An 18,897-nucleotide genomic window follows, 5' to 3' on the forward strand; every position below is an offset into this window, starting at 1 on the left:
AATAATTTGTTCCAGAATTCATTATAATATCTACAATAAATATGTACATTAAACTACAAATAATTAGTGGTCGACATTTCAATGAATGATAAACCTTATATAATCATGCTTTCCAAACAGAGACGACAATTTTGTATCATAAGTTTACTCTTCATTTCGTATAGCTTATACGCTACTATTTGAAGAGGCCCTACACAACCAGAATTAGTATTGCACTCCACGCGGTTCAGATTTCACATAAGCAAATGGACTGTCTGTGGCTTTATTCTATGCGCCGTTTGCCTTACATAAGTGGTAATGATTTTTACAGGAAATCCGCTTTTTAATATCTGCGTTCATACTTCATATATAAATAGAGCCCCTGCAAACGAGCTGCATTGGTTTTGAACCTATTGATGTCTGATTTTTCGAATTACTCGATTATTCAACAATCGAGTATATTTTTCAAGCTACTCTATTTGATCGTTCATAATTACTCGATGAATCGATTAATCAAGTGTATTATAACCAGGGTTGCCACAATTAAATCTGTATTTATTAGAAGGAAAGTCGCTATTCTCTTTTATTTAATTTTTATTCTCTTTTCAGTACTACTACACAATCAGAATAAAAATTTTACTACGGTTCAAAACTGCACTATTATTTAATATATTTTTACTCAATCATTGTTGAATTGACACAGTCAAAAATCTGTAAAATTTGTATTCCTGTCCAAAACTCTGTAATCGCATATGTATCTGTATATGTGGTCACCCTGATTATAACTCATTCGAATTTTTTGTTATTTGAGTAGTTTTCTATGATAATTACTTTTCAACATTACACACACAGAAAAATTTATTTTAAATTTTAATATATTACACTTTGAATTCAAAGATATTTTATTTTGAATCAGCGCTTATTTTCATTTTACTTTGATTCAAATACATTTGATATTTACATCAATGAAATTATTATTAGAAATAAATAGAAGAAACATTAAATTCAAATATATTGTGCTTTGAATTCAAATATATTTCATTTCCACCTGAATTTCATTTCCACCTGAATTTCATTTCACTTGGAATCAAATACAATTTTTATTTGATTCAAAGCAAATTAGTTTCGTTTCTAAAATCAGGCTTTCGTGCGACTGTGTGTAGATTCAATGATGGATTTTTTTTAAATTAATAAATTGTTATTTAAAAAAAATTGACTAATTATTGTAAATTTAATTTTTATTTATTATTGAATGCATTTTGTGCGCTCAGCTGAGTATGATAGCGGTTGGAACTCCTCTTCTTCCTTTAGTTCAATAATTTACAAAAACCTTTACTGTGAAAACGTTCTCTTGAATGAATACAAATGTAATTTCGTTTCACGCAGCCCGCCTGGGTTCGATTCCCAACCCCGCACATAGGGTCAGAATGATTTTCTGGTCCGAAGAGGCGAATGACCTAAGATGTTAAAGCCTCTATAATTGAAACAAAAAAAAAAGAATGTACACGGAGAACCCTTCGATCATAAAATTGCGATATCGCAGTTTTTTATTTTTGCGATAGTTGATTTAACTAATTTCTTTTTGATTCAACCAATATGGTTTTTGATTTGCATATATTCAAGTAGTTAAAAAATATGTTGTTTTGAATGCTGCCAAATGCCGGAGACAGTTGAAAGCAAAACAATAATCGCAATGCAAAATCAACAACTTTTCTAGTTGAAATCTGTTCGCGTCGCTTCAAAATGTCAATGAAAACAACATCGATGGTTAAAGCGTTTGGTGAAATTGTGTTCATTCGATTTGAGAAATTTATGATAATAAGTGTTCATCTAACAGCGGTGTTGTGATAAAGTTAACCTTGTTTAAGATGAAAAAGATTTGGTGACAAATTAGAAAATGTTAATGAATGATCATCTCGTAATCTTTCAGGTATGCGCAAAAATTTTATGCTTCAAATTCGATCATTGACAGTTTTACTTCCAGCTGTTTGATACCGATGATGATGTTCATGTATTAGCAATAAAACGCTTTTTGACATGAATTTAATTTATAAAAGTAACAGGAGCGAAGGGTTTCAAACACACAGAAGGCGCTGCGATTGAATGGCGCGTTTGAATTGCCGTCGCAAAATTCCAATTCCCAGCGGTTGATGCACCCTAGCTCATATAAATTGACTAAAATTATCGGTGCATAACTTTAGTTCAACCGTTTGAAGGCATCATCTTTCAATACTAATTTTTTTTCACTTTCAATACTCATGTCTAAAACAAATAAAACCGATTTATTTTTCAACCAACAGAATTTTGTTTCAATAACAACACCAGTTATTTCAACTAAAATATTTGTTGAAATTGAAAGGTATGTGTCCTCACTAATTGACAGCATTATTTTTCAACCAATGAAATTAGTTGTTTCAACCATCGTTTCTTCTAATCGAAAAACAAAAATGACAGTTTAGTTGAAACAACAATCGATTAGTTGTACCAAATTTTAACCAATCGAATTCAGAAAATCAACTAATATTCTGGTTGAAATGGGATCGCGGGTGGTTCCGTGTAATTTCGGTTTACAAACATAATTCATAACCTACCTATCATATGAAACCACTAAATTTCGAACGATTTCAATAGTGCAGATAGTTTGAATTCGTCAATTGCTTCGAAAGATATTACTTCCGTACATTTTCCATTTGAATGATGTAACAAAATGAAATCTTAGCAAAAGCTGTGTTAAATATCACAAAATCAACTAGTATTAATGTTTGATTCAATGAAAATGTTTTAGAATCAATAATCTCTGACATTTGAATCTAGGACGAAAACTTTATATCAACACCCATGAATTTGAAGCTGAGACTCAGTATATTTGATTCAGTTTAATTCAAGAGTCAATATAATTTTTTATTTGAATCTATCCATCAACATTTTTGATTGAAATACATTTAATGTACTGTAACAAGCATTTGAATCAAATAAATTATTGATTTGTTTCAATAAAATTTTGAAATTTTAATCCATATCTCAACATATTTGAATTTAATATACATTGCCACACTAAATTTGATTCAAAAAGAGTTTTATTTGATTCAAATTTCAATTCAAAAATAATTTTATTTGATTCAAACAATTGTTTGAAGTTGACATAAAGACTCAATATATTATAATCTAATGTATTCTATTCCTCTGCGTGCAGCCAACATGTGCGCAAAAAATATCTCAATTTCAGAGACGTTTTCCGGAAATATAGTAAAAGCTATCGAAATTATTATTTTTAATGTTTAATCAAGTCTACTTCAACGTACAAAAAAAAAGACTATTGTAACATAATTCCGATAATAAATAGCCTCTTTAAGAACAAGTTGCAGCGAATAGTTTTCCTAGAGGTCCAAAACGGGCGAACCGGCTGTGTTATTTAATTTAAAGCAGAAACCAGTGCAGTAAAATTTAATTCAATTCAATTTAAATCGAAACTTCCATAAAAAAACTTCACATTTTAACACACAACCTTCGCTATCGCACCAAATGGGCATGGGAATGGTTTCTCTTTCTACCGAAGCTCAGTTTAACCACCGTAAGTTTATCTCTTGAAGTAACAAAATATCTCTTACAATTCAATGAGATAGCGGCTTTCAAGTCAGGTTCATGTAAATATTCGAATTGGTTCAAGCTAATGGATGCAAAGTAAACCAGTAAACGTAATAAACATAAATTAATTCATCCTGGCCGTCACCCGACCGATACCTTACATCCAAACATCTTCTCTGTCCATCAAACACTAGTCCTCTCGCTTTTGTTTAATTGTTCCCTCTTTCAGCTATCAATTTTAATATTTCGAAACACAACTCAATACAATTTAAAACAGTCGAAATTATCGATTTCAACTTAGTGGTAATAATTGAATACACATACGAGAACCACCACTCTCTATTTATTATTATGGTTGAAGAGATTTTTGTGTTATCGAGTTGATGTTTATGACTATTCATTCGCACTTGCTCACTAACCACAGTGAAGACTACAACTCGAGCAAGCAAAACCTCAAGTAACTAGATACGGTTATTCAATCGACGATGAATTTTGGGAGCGTTGGCAACAAAAGTAAAAAGAATGAGAAGGGATATACTGACAGTTAACGGCCATAAATTTCATTTTCATCTAATAATATTCGATTGAAAAGAAGTTTTACCGCACTGGCAGGGACACGAACTAAAGTTTTTCTTTCGTATGGGATTACGAACATACTAATTTTTCAAAAAATCATATCAGTAATCATATAAGTGAAAAGTTAAATTTTTTATATGAAAATTTCATATTGTGTAGTTTATAAAAAACGTGCTTAATCCACCTAGCAGTGAGATGATACCTTTTTTTATCAGTCCGCATGTGTTTTTTTCATGAATATTCTTCGGTTTTCATGGCATTATTTTAATGACCGTCGTTTTAAGCTGCAATTTGACATTTTAATCACTCATTACTCTATCTAAAAGTGGGACAATCGATTAAACATTCCATGATATGTCGAAGTAAGTTCCACTCTAGAATTTACGGCAATTTAAGGTACTTCCAGAGCCGGTATTCAGGAACCAGCATAATCCAAATCGATTCGTATGGCCATATGACGAATAAATTGCAATAGTTTTGAGTTCAACTTTCAAGCTTTTCGGGATTACCAGCTTCTATATCGGTTTGAGTTTTAAAAATTCATCCTCCTGTAACTCCAGAATCGGAAGTCAGCATTGGATAAAATTAATTAATTTTGTGTGGGACTATAAGTTTATTTTAATTTGAATTTTTGTTTCGGAAATTCGATTTGGCTTTATTTGAGAAAACGAAGGAAACGAGCTTTGAGAAACCCCTACGTGATAAACTCTAAAACAATCGATAAAGATTTGTAGCTATTACGAGTTCATCCGATTTTCAAGATCGCGTTTCGAGAAAAACGCGTTTGAAGTAGTCCCAAAACGCATTAAACGCGGCACCTTGAAGCGAGGCGCCTTCGCAAACTGTCGTAAACAACCAGTTTTAGATTCGTTTTGAGCACCTTTTTTTCTCATTTTAGAGGGTCTTAGGAAAATTTTAGGATCACAAAAATAATTTAGATTTTTTGAAAGTTTCATGGTGGCCTTACCCCTAAATATGTGCTTCCTACTAAAATACGAAATTCCTTCCGAAACTCCTAAAACTCCGATCAGCAGACTGTCGGGAGCTAAACAAGGTCGCAAGAAATATTTGCACGGTTATAAATTTGACGCGCGCGTCTTAAACTTAGCGTGAGAACTTGTCCGCTACAGTATAAACTAGTGAATTGAATTTAGACAAAATAGTTGATCCACTATAGTGACATATTAAAATCATTCGAAAACTCCATTTAACAGATAAAGAACATGTGTTGTTTTTCTTTTTGAATCACCATAAAAAGGTTAACAGACTTCACACGCGTCTTGATTATTTGTTATTCCCACTATATTATGACTTTGATCTGGGGAGTTGGCTACCGAAAAAAATGATTATTTTACTTAAAATCTGAAGTGTGATACGAAATCTCTTCCATCGGTTATCATGAGTTTGGTGATCCAACAAACAAGTATTTTGCTACTATTTATTCTATATACTGATCTATGTTATCTCTGTTATGAACATTGTAATATTACCGAAGTTTCGCGAAAGTCACTTTTTATCGTTCAATTTATAATCGCGAAAGACAAGCAATACCATGGAAAAAATCCCTTTCTAATCCTCCTAGTGGTGTGATAATGCCTTTCTCTTTCTTCAAAGCAGTCCCATGAATTTTTTTATCATTTTATGAAATAATTTCTGACTCTAATTTTGGCTCATTTTTGACACCAAATAATTCAGATTGATTCGAGTGGTTCACAAAAGCATGCTTCACTGTTTATGTCACATACTCGGTATCGTTTTTCCAATCAAGCGCTTGGCATATACATTGCCTATTTATATGAGAAGAGTGATGCTAATCTAAAAACTAATGCCTTTCTCTTCTTTCATAACAGTCTCATGAAAATATATTTCATACTTTTATTATATAATTTCAGATACTAATTTTGACACCAATTGATTCAGATTGATTCCAGTAGTTCACACACGGAACGACCGAAATTAGCTCTGCGCCTAATTCGTATTACTGTTTTTGAATTAGTTGATTCTAACAACAAAATTTCCAAAATAACTATAAAATTAGTTAAAATGTAGAATTTACTGTGCTGAAAAAAACTCTTATTTTTAGAGAATGTGTTTAGTTGGCGAATATTCTGGACACAAACCAGCAATATTTCAATCCAACACGAAATTCTCATTGACAACTAATTTCGTTATTAAAATCAGAAACTTTGATTCTATTTATCTATCACCGTCATTACTGAAGGACAGCAGTGTCAAAGCAAAACAATCCATTAAAAAGCTAAAAGGGACAGTCTTGTTGAAACTGCTCGCAAATTGTTTAGATGTTTTTCGCATGTGTTACGTAAACTGTTAGTGGAAAGTGTATTTATTCAGAATTTGTGCGCACTTGAAGCGATTGTGCGTAATAATGTTTTTACGCGGAACAGTGATGTGAATTTCGAATGTTTCACTCTAATTGTGATGAAGGTTTTTTGTATCTTCAAACCTTCCGAGCTGCGCCGTCCGGTGTACTATTTGTATTCGGTTTTTGTTTTCCGAGTGCTCAAAGTTTTCAGTGAGAATGAAGAAACAGTGATTTAGAAGAAAAAAAATTCAAAAAGATGTTTACGTTTCGTTTATGTCTTTTTCTCCAACACAACATCGTATTTATACCTGCCAATATAGAAAAGACAACCGCGTCTGAATTTTTTTCGGCAGTAGTGTGCCATCTAGTGGCTAGTAGTCATTAAGGTGTTACCGTTTCGGTGACAGGGCGCCATATAGCTGCAGATTGCAGAAGCCAATTCAACCATTCATATTGGTTGAAAACAACATTATATTTCTTTAATTCAACTAAAAAATTAGTTGACTGGATATGAAGTGTGCCTTAGCTAAGAAATGACAGTACGTTTAATTTGTGAATTCAACTAAAAAAAATAGTCATTTCAACAAATATTTTATTATTATTAAGGGAATGAGAATAAAAAATCTAAATCAGCAAAAGTAAGATTTTTTTAGTTGTCTCAAAAAATAACTAACTAAAATCAGCAAATCAACTAAATTTTTCGCGAAAATGCTGATTTCGGTCGTTCCGTGCAGTCAGCATCATTTTTCCAAACTAGTGCTTGACATTCGCGTTGAAAACCCTTCTTAGTCCACTTAGTGGAATTTTCATATATCTTGAAAAATCATCATTGAGGGAGGGGGTAACATGAAATTTTCGAAATCAAAAAAAAAATTTTGATGCCAAAAGGCTTAGAATTGCATGAAACGTCGAGATTTAGTGTCATGTCGAAAAAAAATTTTTTTTTAAAAATCGACTTTATGGAACTTATACTTATTAATATCAAAATTTTTCCATGTCCTAGAAAGTTGATTTTTTTTTGGAAATTTCATCCCTCCTATGGTGCTTTTTCAAGATCGAATATTGTCAAACCTTTACCACCGGGCAGCACCCCTTACGCATGTCGGATTTAGCTCAAATTTTGCATGAGGACATTTTTCGATGTGCTTAAACTTTTGAGCACTAGCGCTTTACGAAATTAGAGGTGATCCCAAAATATTGGCACCCTTATATATATAAGAGGGGTAAAAATCAACGTGTTTTGTTGGTTACGTCACTTATACAATCATATCTCCGGAGCCAAAAGTCACAGCCATTTGCTTTTTGAACTTGATCAATGGCCCGACAGTAGCTTTCAAACGAGCTCAAGTTTGTTAAAATCAGTTCAGCCATATATGAGAAAATTGAGCGCGTTCAAATATCTTCTAAAAGTGCACACACACATACACACACAGACATTTTCCGATCTAGTCGAACTGAGTCGAATGGTATATAAATCTATAGGTCTCCGAGGCTCCGTTCGAAAGTCGGTTTTTTCAGAAATTCTAATACCTTTCTATAGAGAAAGGCCAAAAGTTTATCTCAGAAGGTAGATGAAAATAAACAAAAAGTCATTTTGTCGTAAAATTTGAGGAAAGGTTTAAAAAACGGATGTTAAATGAAGAGATAACTTAGTTAAATAGAGTGAAAGGCTGAAAAAATTTGACAATTGATGAAAAAAACTCCTGCAATTGTCGCTTTTACGTTATGGAAGCAGGATCCCAGTGAATCCATTCCTGGTTAAGTCGTTTTTCCCGCCGGATTCCACACGGCTTCTAGGTTGGTCCTGTATAGGGAAAGATAATAGGTACTATCGATGTTCTAGTGAACCTCAACCGCATCCGTTGGAGAGATTCTTAGTTTGTCATATAAACCATATAAACAATCGTACCGTTCCGCTACTAAATGGAAAATAAGTATTCAGGTCACTGATTTTACTCTCTACCCTTAATTACAACTCCTTGTGGTCCAATTTCAAGTATTTAACATTCAGTCAGATTACATCATTATCGCTACGGAAGTAGCAGTGAAACAGTTGGTTTCACGTGATGGCTTCTCAAAAGTTTGTTTTCCCAAGAGGGTGAATGACCGATAAGCGCCGTTGATAATGTTAATTAATAAAATTTCGACCGAAATATTTTTTTATTCCTTTCAGATTGGTTAGATTTACTATGCGTTCAGTCCGAATTACGTGCTTGTTTGAGGTTAAATTATAAATACCAGTTATTTACTATTGTTTATGAAAAGTGCAGATAATCTATGATTTACGGTATGCTGAATTACATCGTAAATTCTAAGTTACGTTTTATCAAAAAAGCAAGTCCCATTCGACATCAAGTTAGAAGTGAATCAGAACGACACGGGAGTGTCTCTGAGGGATAGAACGTGCAAATATCAATGAATATGATTGCTCTGTCCTGCTGATAATGGAGAAGAATTTGTGTTAAGGCTGTGAAAGTTCAATCTATTTAGCACTGTGCTGCACATTTGCCGTTTGTCTGTGCAACGAGATGCGAACAAACTATAGCGAAAATGTTACAAGGTTTACTTCTATTTATTGATGGGTTCTAAATAGGGAAGCTCAAATGTAACGAGCGGCCTTAATAGTATCGCAACTAATTGACTGCAATCAGTAGCTCTGTGATAAATATATCTAGATCAACGTAGGATCGAAACGACTTGATACTACAATGTAGCGTTGCGGTTTCCGAGAACATCAGCTTATTGTACTGAGCTGTGAGGCGGAAAAAAACAACCTACAATAAAACATCTGAGATTTCACAGCTGCCAAGTTCATTGCCATTTTCAGCATTCGCCGGGAGATACCTCGATTCTCACACACGAAACCCATATACGTGTACATTTCGCAAAACCGTGCTTTGCTGATAATTCGCCGAACTGTGTCTGGTGTATGGGAGTAGAAAGCCCTCCTCACACCTTCACATAAACTGTTTGTGTTGGCTTTATTCATCACTCATCGCAGTCTCTCTCCACAAACAATTTCATCTGTTCGAGAGGTAGAGAAGGGAATGAATTCTTGTACCATTTCACCGATTCCTCGGACAATTCTGCGAAGAGTTATATAAGCGCCACAAGGCATTGGATAACTGTATATTGGTTATATCATCAAGAAGACAGCCGTGTGTCGCTCGGTAGAACTGAACCGTATGTAGGCGAAAAATAAATACTAACCAACCAGGATCAAAAGGCCTTACATCTGTCTTGAAGAGTTCGTGTTAAGCTTGAAACTGTATTACTCCGATTTGGAAGTTTGACAGTACAGATGGATCCGTACACATGACAACAACAAAAAAACTAATAGAATGAACGCGTTTGTGTAAATTTTTTTATTCCTGTTCTATTTGGATTGTCAAAATTATAGTACAGTTGTATGTAATATGAATTTTCGAATATTCGTTCACATGTTTATATCCACTCAGTTTTCAGGGATCAGTATAGCTAGATGGGTAAGTAGATGCCTTTCATGCAGCACACCCGGGTTCAAATCCATAGGATGAGAGTTTTTTGCACAAAGAGATGAATGACTTTGGGGTTAAGACCTCTACAATCGAAACAAAAAAAATAGTTCCCAATCAATTCTCCATGCAAGATTAAAATGCTTCAAATGAAATCTATTATCTGTGCACAGAAAATATAATGTAATTTACACGATTTGTAAGTCAATAGTACTATTAAATAGTTTTCAAATGAATTTAAAACGTTATTGGAAACTATCATCGATGTAAAACTAAATTGAAATACATTAATTTTCAACAAATAAGATAGTATATTAAAATTAAGTTGGCTTCTACCTTGTGTGGTCGAAATTAGATCATTTCATTTTTGGCGGCTGTTATTTGACAAGATTAATTCATAATGTAGTCAAAGGTGTCTAGTCCTGGTGAAACACAAAATTAATTCAAATTATCAAATTATTCTTCACACTTTTCCGCATGGAGTAGACTTGAACGGCGAAAATAAAGAAGAATTATAGAGTTGTGAGCGATTGAACTTATAATTAACATTTCGTCCGTCTCTTTTTTTGACCTTCTCATATAGAAAGGCTATGCAATCACTGTGAAAATACACTTTTGAACCGAGACCCGGAGGGCCGAGTGTCATATACCATTCGACTCAGTTACACATATGAACTGGAATCAGGAATCAGAACAAATTGGCTCAAATGGCACGTTCCCCTTGATATCTCCAAATATCAAGGGGAACGTGCCATTTGAGCCAATTTGTTCTGATTCCTGATTCCAGTTCATATGTGTATTTGTATGTATGTGTGTGTGTATGTATGTGTTTGTGTGTGTGAAAACTATGCACTCACTTCTCTTCGAGATGGCTGAACCAATTTCCACCAACTTAGACTCAAATGAAAGGTACTATTGTCCAATATATATTTTTTTAAATTTTGTATGGTATGGAATTACTGAGTGATGAGTAAATAAAATGCAAATTCAAAAGTTTGCCTTCACACAAAAAGATGTAAAGATGATCTTATTTTGAAAAAAATAGTAAATAATTTCTTCTAGTTTACAGGTCTTGTAAGTTGAAGACCACACAAACTCACACCGAATATACCGGTTCCCGGAGTCGAAATCTTTGAAATGAAACAAACTCACTTTTCTTCGCGACCGCTAAACCGATATTCTCAAACTCAGAATCAAATGGAAAACCTTACGGTCCTTTATAAATTTACTAAATATTATCTGGATCTGCCTTTCGGTTCCGAAATTACAGGGTGATGTGTGTTTGAAATTTCAAGCCGTCGTATAGTGCGACGATGTAAAAAAGAAAACAATCTTCTAACTCGGGCCCAAAACTTTAAATTTGCAGGTCATCTAGTTGCTGATCATACTAACCGATTTCGGACACACCTGGTCCCTGAAAATTGTGGCCAAAAACTCCAAAAACAAAACACACTCACTCTTCTCTGCAACGGCTCAACCGATTTTCACAAACAAAAAACTCAAATCATTAAAAAAAATTGATTTCGATTTCGATTCTTAGGCTTTGCTAGTATACAGCAGAACAAACTTCCCTGTTTCTATTCAATGAGCAGTTTTTTCAAGAATACGTCAGTAATATGGCTGAGAACATGAGAACACACGAGAACGACATCATCACACCACTAGATGGTTGAAACAGGTTTTGCTTTCTCATATAAAAAAAACTATGCAACTACTGTAAAAACCGACATGTGAACTAAGGCCCGGAGAGTCGAATATCATATGCCATTCGACTCAGCTCGATGAACTGAGCAAATGTCTGTGTTACACTTAACCTGAAAGGTAATAAATTCTATAGCCCACAACACATGTGTCATAAATATACTTTGAACCCTTTTTGCCTTTCTCATATAGAAAGGTTATGCAATCACTGTGAAAACCGACCTTCGAACCGAGTGTCATATACCATTCGACTCAGTTCGTCGAGTACGCAAAATGTCTGTGTGTGTATGTGAGTGTGTGTATGTGCGTATGTGTATATATAACGTTTTTTTGCACTAACTTTTCTCGGAAATGGCTGAACCGATTTTCACAAACTTAGATTCAAATAAAAGGTCTTGAGGTACCATCAAAAATTCCTGAATATTATTTGGATCCGACTTTCGGTTCAGGAGTTATGGGGTAAAATGTGCAAAGAAATGAATATGTGTTCTAACTTTTCTCATAAATGGCGCGACCGATATTTACTAACATAGGTTCAAATGAAAGGTCTTATGGTCCCATACAAAATTCCTGAATATTCTTTGGATCCGACTTCCGGTTTCGGAATTATGGGGTAAAATGTGCAAAAAATTGTGAAAATAAGTGCACTAACTTTTCTCAGAGATGGCTGAACCGATTTTCACAAACTTAGATTCAAATGAAAGGTCTTGAGCCCATAAAAAATTCCTGAATATTATTTGGATCCAACTTCCGGTTCGGGAGTTATGGGGTAAAATATGCAAAAAATAATAAAATATGTGTTCTAACTTTTCTCATAGATGGCGCGACCGATTTCCACAAGCTTAGGTTCAAATGAAAGGTCCTGTGGTCCCATACGTAATTCCTGAATTTCATGCGGATCCGACTTCCGCATCCGGAAATGTAGGGTAAAGTGGGTTAAAAATTGTATACCATCACTGAAAATGGGGAAAAACCTAAAAAAAAATCTAAATCGACCTCAAATCTTTTCCAATTGATAGTTTTTATCAGTAGACGGTCAAGCAAACCGATTTCGGTTATTCTTTTAAGAATCGAAGTACATTATTTTGAAGAATACCACACACACTGTCATATGTGTGATTGATATGAGAAAGGCATCATTACACCACTAGGTGGATTAAAACAGGTTTATTCATACCAAACCGCGTTATACTTTGTGGACTTTATTTTTGAGAAGATACTGCAAACAACAGACTTTACTACATTTTATTCATACGGCCTAGTATATCAGATTTTATTTCAATTCGTTGATTGAAAGTCGAGTAACCGGCAAAATAATATGGCGACTCTACTTATGAGATGACTATTGGTACAATGGCCCGTATGAATAACATGTAGTAAAGTATGTTGTTTGTAGTATCTTCTCAAAAACAAAGTCCACAGAGTATAACGCGGTTTGGTATGAGTAAAAACCTGTTTTAATCCACCTAGTGTTGTAATGATACCTTTCTCATTTTTATTTCCTCCTGTATATCCCAGCAGAAATTCCCCAAAATACAACAATTTAAAAAACTTTAGAAAATAGTTTTGAAGATCTAAAGTGAAACCTACTGTCTCTGTTTGATAGATTGACTTTAAGAGTAAGATGGAGATAGGCGCATTCGCTTCGAGTTTTCGCGTTGCTCTATAACAGCAGTATTGAACAATTTTCGTACTATTTTTTCTACGGTATCGCTTCTTAGAACCTAAGCAAAGACAGTATATCCGATTTTACTCCAATTCGTTGATTGAAAATCGAGTAACCGGCAAAATAATATGGCGACTCTACTTATGAGATGACTATTGATACAATATCTCAAGAGTAAGTCAATAAAAATACCCGGGTTGGCGGTTCAACGACCTGCAAGGATTCTTAGTGTCAACAGGACAGGATCGTAGTACTCGCCATGCAATGATTTTGTACGCTATGAATCGGCTGCGAAGTCTGTTAAAACAGAAAGGCTAATTTACACAAAACGAATGTAATGTCAAGACTTTGCTTTAAGTCAATAAAAATTCTACTTTTTTGGACCGAGTCTATTAGATTCACTATAGCTATACAAAGCTCATTTAAACTAGAGATGGGCAAAACAGTTCATTTCCAAGAACCGTTCAATGATGCAGAGTTCTGTTGGAAGAACTAGTTCTCCAGAGTCGTTCGTTCGTTCTACAGGGTCCGGCACTCGAAGTGTAACCAATTAAAAAGGCCATAAATTCAGTTTGGAAAATTACTTTTACTTAATTCAAAGTACAAAATGTGTAAAAATAATACAAAATTCAGAATCAATTCACTTTTGCTCGATATGACCACCTTTTGCCTTGACTATGGCCTTGAGACGGTCAAAAAACGAATCGCAAGTTGCCGAATGTGACTTGCAGGTATTTAGGCCCACTCGCGGATAATAACTTTTTTCAGCGCCTCGAGACTGGTGTATCTTTTAGTTCGGACTTTGCTCTCCAAAATGGCCCAAAGAGAATAATCCATTGGATTCGCATCTGGTGAATTCGAGAGCCATTGTGTGGACGTGATGAAGTTCGGAACGTTGTTTTTCAGCCATTCTTGGTTCACTCGAGCTTTGTGAGACAGTGCCGAGTCCTGCTGAAACGTCCATGGTCTGCCACCGAAATGTTTGTCTGCCCACGGCTTCAAAGCAACCTCCAGAATACTTTCCCGATAATATGTCGCATTTACCTTGACGCCAGGCTCGATGAAAACGATTGGAGAGCGCCCATCTGCGGTTACAGCGGCCAAAACCATTATCTGTTGCGGGTGCTGCCTCCTGGTGGCCAATCGATGACTCAAATTCTCGTATGAACGGTCGGTCAAGTAAACCCTATCGTTTTGAGAGTTTACGAATTGCTCAATTGGAAAAATTTTCTCGTCAGAAAATACAATGTTCGGAAATTAACCGCTTTCGGCCAAACGAAGCAACTCCTTCGCTCTCTCAAGTCAAGATTTTTTTTTTCGCGTTCACTTTTGGCAAAATGCTTTCTTGAGCTTGTAAACAATACAACTCCGAACTGTCATTTAGCAAATTTCTAGAGAGCTGATGCCCCTGCGTCAGCTGCGCGAGCGGTCTGAAGTTGGTTACACTTCGAGTGCCGGACCCTGTATTCATAGTTGGTTCGTTTGTTCAAAGACTAATCGAGAACTTACTTTTGTAAGCATAAGCGAGGGAAAATGGTCCCTCGAAATAGAACTGAGGTTCCGTAACGAAACTTTGTTATTAGTACCGTTCTTGAAAAAAGGTTGAGCGAGCTCAAAAAACAAAAAACGATCCCTCGACTTTGAACTGAGGAACTACCGTTCTCGAAAACAGAACTATAGCTCGTTCATTTTTTCAAAAGAACTAGTTCGCTTGAACCGTTCGCGAACGAATTGCCCATCTCTAATTTAAACACGATAAAGTAAACAACTGTTATACCTCTTTGCGCTTACATTCCACGACCGACAATGGATTCGTCAATCCATATTCGAGTAAAAGATTTATTCCCCATACAATTCCTCAGAGAAAGCATTAATGCTTCTACTTCCGTTTCTAATTTTGTCATTGCCATGCCTGGAACTTCAAAACGGACAGAATGTACTGGTCGAATTAAACTCAAGCGCTCTGAAAACATCCGTTATGACCAACCAATCTTTTCCCGCTACATTTAATTTATACATATGATGTCCATATTATAATAATCATCATCCATTATCATTATTCCTTATGCTATATACTAAACTTCCTTTCATTTTTCTCTCTTTTCCCAGATTCGGTGACTCCAGCAAGTAAGTGAGAGTTCTCCAAAAAAAAACACGATCCGATTATTCACATTGCCAAGAACCGCCACGAAAAGCCAACTTGAGAATGTTTACTTCCAACAAGGTCAATGTCCTGCCAGGTCGCGAGTCCAATTGCAGCATACAAACCATCTGAACGGAGCCGATCGCGTCCGTACGTCCAATCCGCTCTTGCGTCCGATAAGCTTCGGTAACAGTAAAAATCCCTCACATTCTACTCGCGTAGTGGGGTCTTACGTAATTTCATCGCGACCACGACGATCAGTTGCCGCACCGCGTCCTACCTATCCTCAGCAGAACTTACGCTGATCGCGTAGCAATGTCGCTTGGCGCTGGCTCTGAGGTTGATATATTGTCGATGATGTTTCAGCCTTTATTGGCCAGTCAGTACTATTTGCTACTACCGCCGTGATAGTATAGTCCTGTACATGTTTTCTATTATATATGTTCGGGTGCGAGTGGAGAATCAAATTCTAGAAAACCACCGCTGACGGACCTACACTCTTGTCGAATTGAGTGCAACTCAGAACGAAGAAATTCTACTCTCAATTGCAGACACAGTGATGCCATTTTAATATTTGTACAATTCTACTCCAATGCTCGCAACAAACATCGTGATTTGAAAATATGCTGGTTCAATGCATACAAGTTTTCACTCATATTCGTGTGAAAGTCGATAAAAGAAATCCAGTTGATTATGCGATTAGCAAGATTGGTACTTGTAGATTATTGCTATATTTTTCAAAATATACATGTCTTATCGGAGTAAAAATGTCTCTTTTAATCCGTTTATATTAAAAACCGGTTTTAACCTACGGGTGGTCGCTCACTGGGGAAAGGAAAATTTCAGAAATAGGTTACAAGTCATTAGACTTAACATGTTCCGGTTTGGATAAAACTTAGCTCACGTCTTCAGTATGGCAATCCATCTATTTTGCACGGAAGGAGAATCACTCGTTTCTTTTTTTCGACTCGTGTTAATTTTGCACTATAGAAAAAATGCCCTCTGAAATTGTTTAAAAAACTACAAAACTGCGCTGTACTAGAGATAAAATCAAAATTTCGAAAATCACGACTGAAAATTTTCACAAGTGATTCTCTGACAAAAAAAAATCATCGATCAGAAAACTCACTGCAGAAGTGTTCAGTACTGATGATTTGCAATCACGATTCTCACTGAAACTGATTTCACATGGCAAAAGATCAATTGCGAAAAAATTATTAGTGAACCTTCTTCTCAATGATATTTAGGAAAAAGTTCGCACATTGAATAAATCTGATATGATTCTCGAACAGAATATTTTTGGGATTTTCGTATTTTTGAATAAATTCGCCGATGAACAAAAACTATACCTTTCTGAGAATGCACAGTGCGCGTAGAGTGGTTGATAAGAGGATCAATAGTGGTGATGTATTTGAAATTGATTCGCAAAACCGTGGTGGTGGAGTAATATCATTAATAGAAGCAGCAAGTGCTTTGATTAATAATAGTAATAATGATAAGAAAAACATCAATAAAAAGCAATCATAAAGCAATAACTGATTGAAAATTATTACACAATTCAGCTACAATCACTATTTGGAATGTGGAAAAAATATAGTTGTTCATATGCATCGAAAAATCGCAATCATTATTTCTTAGTTGCGATTGAATTGCGAATTTATTCGGCAGCGATTCATTTTTATTAATAAAAATATAATAATTTAATCTTGCACGAATCACTTCGGTGTCGAGCTGAAGCGTAGTAGAAATTCAGCATCGAAATATCGTCGGAGATTCTTCTTCCTTTCTTTAGCGATATTTCTGTGGGTGAAAATTCGTCATCAAGTATCGCTGACACAACAAATCACTTGTGAAGTCCGAGGTTTATCAGTCGGTGTTGAACAGTCGTTCGCACCGCACGCGTATAGCTCGTGGCTCCTGGAAATTTTTTCTGGCTACCTAGAGTTTCATTGATTCAAGGCTTTAGTCTTTTTAAAGGCTACCTGAATCACTAACAGTCTTTTTAAAGACTAACAGTTAGTCAGCCTTTCTCAAGGCCATACAAAGAGTGATATTCTAATATAATCAGTCTTTTTCAAGACTAAGAAATTAATCAGCATTTTTAAGGCTAGCTATTCAAAGAACTATTCTTTGAACTAATCAGTCTTTATTAAGACTACCACAAAATCACTCTTTATCAAGACTTTTCCAAACTAGGAGTCTAATCAACTCTCAGCTGGTTACTTCACAGTTCTTCATCCCAGTAATCCGACTTGTTTCTCTTCCGTGAAAAACTCGTCTACAATTGTTCTGGTTCTAACAGATCAAAGTCACATTTGTAGTGAACCGATTACACATGTTGACTTTGACTCAGATCATCTTCCTGTAACATTCAGACTTTTCAACGATAATTAATCCAATTAGTTCTATATTCAACTATCATAGAGCTAATTGGTTGGATTACAGATCTCACATGGAAAATCATGTGGATCATGAAACTATTTTAGAAAATTCTGCGGATATCGACACAGCAATTGATAATTTGAATCATTACATTATCGAAGCTAGAAATCTTTCAGTTCCCAAAGCTCAAACTAAATTAAATTCTCCTATCATCGATGACAATCTTCAACTGCTCATTCGGTTGAAGAATGTTCGTCGACGACAATATCAACGTTCTCGTGATCCTGCTATGAAAAACATCGTTAAGGATTTACAGAAAGAAATAGATTACTCTTTTGCGAAAGGAACATTTCGCTAAAGAAGTTGAACAAATTAAACCATATTCTAAACCTTTCTGAAAACTTTCTAAGGTTCTTAAGAAACCTCAGAAACCAATTCCTGCTCTCAGAGAAGGAAATCAAATACTTCTTACAAATGGCGAAAAAGCTCTAAAACTTGCTCAGCAATTCGAGAGTGTACACAATTTTAATTTGAACGTTGTGAGTCCTATTGAAAATGAAGTCTCACTGAAATATGAGCATATTTCAACCCAAGGGTTATCACAAGAAGACATTATTGAAACGAATTATGATGAAATTAAATCAATTATTAGGAAACTTGAAAACATGAAGGCTCCTGGTAATGATGGAAGTTTTAATATTCTTATTAAAAATCTTCCCGATGTTGCCTTGAGACTTCTGGTTAAAATTTTCAACAAGTGTTTTTCATTAGCTTACTTCACAAAAAAATGGAAAAATGCTAAAGTAATTCCTATCCTGATAAAAACCCAGCAGAAACATCAAGTTATCGACCAATTGGCTTACTTTCTTCTATCAGTAAACTTTTTGAAAAAATTATCTTGTTGAGAATGATGTCTCATATAAATGAGAATTCAATTTTTTTACCAGAGCAGTTCGGATTTCGTCATAAACATTCAACTACTCATCAACTTGTCAGAGTAACGAACATGATAAAAGCAAATAAATCTTCTGGGTTATCCACTGGAGTT

The 18,897-nt window shown here is 35.0% G+C and overlaps 1 protein-coding gene across 1 annotated transcript in view; it reads left to right on the forward strand.

Annotated features, from left to right (window-relative positions):
* Positions 1–18,897, forward strand: part of LOC131428231 (ecdysone 20-monooxygenase) — a 161,355-nt gene that overhangs the window by 11,390 nt on the left and 131,068 nt on the right. The window contains exon 2 of the mRNA XM_058592000.1: positions 15,434–15,451. The gene's annotated coding sequence lies outside the window, so the exon portion shown is untranslated. The remainder of the gene's footprint in view (positions 1–15,433; positions 15,452–18,897) is intronic.

This window comes from Malaya genurostris, chromosome 2 (assembly GCF_030247185.1).
Source record: "Malaya genurostris strain Urasoe2022 chromosome 2, Malgen_1.1, whole genome shotgun sequence".
In the NCBI taxonomy this organism is placed as follows: domain Eukaryota; kingdom Metazoa; phylum Arthropoda; class Insecta; order Diptera; family Culicidae; genus Malaya; species Malaya genurostris.